The sequence below is a fragment of the Octodon degus genome, unplaced genomic scaffold (genome assembly GCF_000260255.1).
Source record: "Octodon degus isolate 3935 unplaced genomic scaffold, OctDeg1.0 scaffold00111, whole genome shotgun sequence".
Classification (NCBI taxonomy): domain Eukaryota; kingdom Metazoa; phylum Chordata; class Mammalia; order Rodentia; family Octodontidae; genus Octodon; species Octodon degus.
In genome coordinates this window covers 8,284,512-8,288,224 of record NW_004524687.1, presented here as the reverse complement: position 1 = coordinate 8,288,224, position 3,713 = coordinate 8,284,512, and the positions used below count along the sequence as shown (strand labels likewise).

General features: G+C 41.6%; 1 pseudogene; it reads left to right on the top strand.

Annotated features, from left to right (window-relative positions):
- The first annotated feature begins 912 nt into the window (after positions 1–912).
- On the top strand, positions 913–2,397 carry LOC101576536 (annotated as a pseudogene).
- The last annotated feature ends 1,316 nt before the right edge of the window (positions 2,398–3,713 follow it).

Genomic DNA, 3,713 nt, shown 5'->3' with positions numbered 1-3,713 from the left:
GACTCAGCTGGTGGAGGTCCTTGGTATGGATTATCCAAGGCAGTGACGGGTAAATTTGGGCTATGTTTCAAGACAGAACCAGCAAGACTGAAAAAATATAGTGTGTCTACTTTTCCTTTGCTGGTGTGACAATGAGGCAAATCATGAGACTGTAGAGAACAGTCAGTCTGTGCCTGTGGCCTCACACCTCAACTCAGAACAAGTAGGTTTCTCAGAGTTCTCTAGGAACAGAGGGTTCTGTTCCTGAGAAAGCCATGATACAATTTTCAGATAGCTTGCAGGGAGTTATCACAGGCTCCAAGGGCCCAATTTCCTGTTGGATCTGTTGGGCTCTGGGACCCCATAAAACACAGGCTACCACAAAAAATGCAAAGGACATTTCTCCAGCCTGCTACTACCTGGCTGCCCACACATACTATGTATTTAAGGCGGGACTAAATGAGGATGTTTCCCATTCATAAAAGTGAATCTGCTGTGGATTCCAGCCATGGCTTATCAGTACTTATGTTGGCGAGTCAGTGGGGTGTTGGTGAGCAAAGCAGGGTGTGCAAGAGCTGCCACTATGACCCCTGGCCTCCGATTGGGTGTAAAATGGAGAGTGTTAGGGCAACAAAGGGTAGTAGTGAAGGCTGTGGTCTTTTTTCTTGTTAACTTTATTGAAAATCAATAATTACATACCATATAAAAAATTGTAGACAAATGTTAAAATGTGAAAGACATAAGATATAAAAGAGTGATTTTTAGAGAAATATTTTGGGCTCCACAAGTCACCACCTTGAATCTCTGGAGGTTCTGGGTGAGTTATTGGACCCTCGAAGATTGTCCCTGGATCTCCAGTGAAAAATCTGTACTCTAATCTGGATGGTGGAAGAAGGAAGGGTGATTTGTTTGTTATTTTGCTCAAAGGACACAATGTTTTCCAAACTAGCACATTTACAAGCATTTGCTGTACCTCGCCGTGGAGTTCATTCTTCAGTGACTTGAGCCACATCCGTTGCAACTAAGAAGACAGTCCAAGGCGCTCCCTCCTCTGATGCCATTTTTGAATGGGAATCTAAATATGGTGCACACAATTACCACCTGTTACCTGTGGCTCTGGAGAGAGGGAAAGGTGTCTATGTGTGGGATGTAGAAGGCAGAAAATATTTTGACTTCCTGAGTGCTTGCAGTGCTGTCAGCCAAGGGCACTGTCACCCCAAGCTTGTGAATGCTCTGAAGAGTCAGGTGGACAAGCTGACCTTAACATCCCGGGCTTTCTATAATGACGTACTTGGTGAATACGAGGAGTATATTACTAAGCTTTTCAAGTATCACAAAGTTCTTCCTATGAACACAGGAGTGGAGGCTGGCGAGACTGCCTGTAAAGTTGCTCAGGGGTAGGGCTATACTGTGAAGGACATTCCGAAACACAAATCAAAGATTTGTTTTGCAGCTGAAAACTTTTGGGGTAGAACCTTGTCTGCCATCTCCAGTTCCACAGACCCGAGCAGTTATGAAGGGTTTGGGCCCTTCATGCCAGGTTTTGAAGTCATCCCATATAATGATCTGCCTGCACTTGAGCGTGCTCTGCAGGATCTGAATGTTGCTGCCTTCATGGTAGAACCAATTCAGGATGAAGCAGGCATTGCTGTTTCTGACCCAGGGTACCTCGTGGGAGTTGGAGAACTCTGCACGAGGCATGAGGTCCTGTTTATTGCTGATGAATATAGACAGGATTGGCCAGAACTGGCAAATTGTTGTCTGTAAATCATGAAGTGATTGGCCTCACATAGTTCTTCTTGGACAGGCCCTTTCTGGGGGTTGTACCCTGTGTCCACAGTGCTATGTGATGATGACATAATGCTAACCATTAAACCCAGGGAGCATGGGTCCACATATGGTGGCAATCCACTGGGCTGTCACGTGGCTATCACAGCCCTGGAGGTTTTGGAAGAAGAAAAGCTTAATGAAAATGCCGAGAAAATGGGTACTATCTTGAGAAATGAACTCATGAAGCTGCCCTCTGACATTTTAACTGCTGTAAGAGGAAAAGGACTGTTAAATGCTATTGTTATTAGAGAAACCAGAGATTATGATGCTTGGAAGGTGTGTCTGTGGCTGTGTGATAACGGGCTTCTGGCTAAGCCCACCCACAGCCACATCATCATGCTGGCCCCTCTGCTCATGATCAAAGAGGATGAGATCCAGGAGGCTGTGGAAATCATTAACAAGACCATCCTGTCGTTCTGAGGGTAGGCACAGTTCATCAGTCCCTGGGAGTTGGCTGGAAAGAGGTGTCCTGTGAAGAGCTCTGCTCTGAAAGGTGTGCATTATACCCCAACACGTCTTCAGAGGCTTTTAAAAAAATATATGTGTGCTTTTTTCAATTGATAAGAGTGACATTTGTGAACATGTAGTTGGCTGTGTGAAAAAACTAAGAATGAATGGGGAGCTGGGGATATAGCTTGGTGGCACAAGTGCCTGCCTGGCAAGCATAAGGTCTTGAGTTTGATTCTTAGTACCCCTCTCAAACAAACAAACAAACAAACAAACAAACAAACACCAAACACACAAACGGTAGCAAAGTTAAAAAAAAAAGAATGGATATATTCTGTATGTGACTATGTATGTTTCCTAAAGTGAAGCAATTCTGTCTGTATCTAAATAGTCTTCAAGTCCTTCAGTATAACTGACATACTTTTTTATAATTTCCTTGCTGGTATAAATGTTTTGTATTTGAAAAGTTATCTGGGATATTATGTTAAAGACTTGCTTAACCTTATATATCAGTAATTGTTGAGCAATCATATATAGAATAGTAATGTTTTTAGTGTTAATAGTCATGATTAACCATTAACAAAATGCAAGTTAAGAACCCAATAAGAATTATCACATTGCCCTTGGAAAGGCTAAAATACAAATCAGTGGTATTGCCAAATGCTGGTGATGATGCTGAGAAGCTGGAACTGTCATTTATTTTTTTTCCCCATAATTTTATTGAGAAACAAATAGCAATGAGACAGTTTCAAACTAAATTGGTAGGATAGTTTCAACAATTAACACATTGCATGTTATTTATTTTTGATGGGCTTATAAAATGATAAAGCCACTCTACAAAAAAATTTTTTTATTTTAATTTTGGCCAACACCCAAATGTATTCTACAGATGTTATCATTTTGAACTAAAAATATGTTCTTACTTAATTGTTTTAAGTAACAATTAATTTGTAAAGCAAAATGTTTACTTTTAACATTTCTTTAAGTTTAAAATAAAGCTTATGTTTAAAATGTCTAATTTCTTTTTTTTTTTTTTTAATGTATTTAGTACAGGGTCCCATTAAGCAAGTCAGACTCCTAGTGATCCTCCTTTTTTCATCCTCCCCAGTGCTGGGATTATAGGCATGCACCACCACACCCCATCTTGGTGGCTGGCTCAGTGCTCCCAGGGGTGGGGCTGGCATGGCCTGTGGTGCCCGAGATCAAATCCCAGTCCCTGTATTTGCTTAAGCAGGTGCTTAGTCCACTGAGCTATCTCACTGGCCCTTAAAGTGTTTAATTTCTGATCAGTGTACTCTACTGTATTCTTATCAGATACCTAACATCTTTAAGTTCTTTGACAATGTTATTGCTTTGCTTTTATTCCTTGTGTTTTCTAAGAGCATAAGCATAGCTGGGCCTAGTGGTCTGTGCCTTGATTCATGGCACTTTGGGGGGCAGTCAAGGAAGGGGACTGC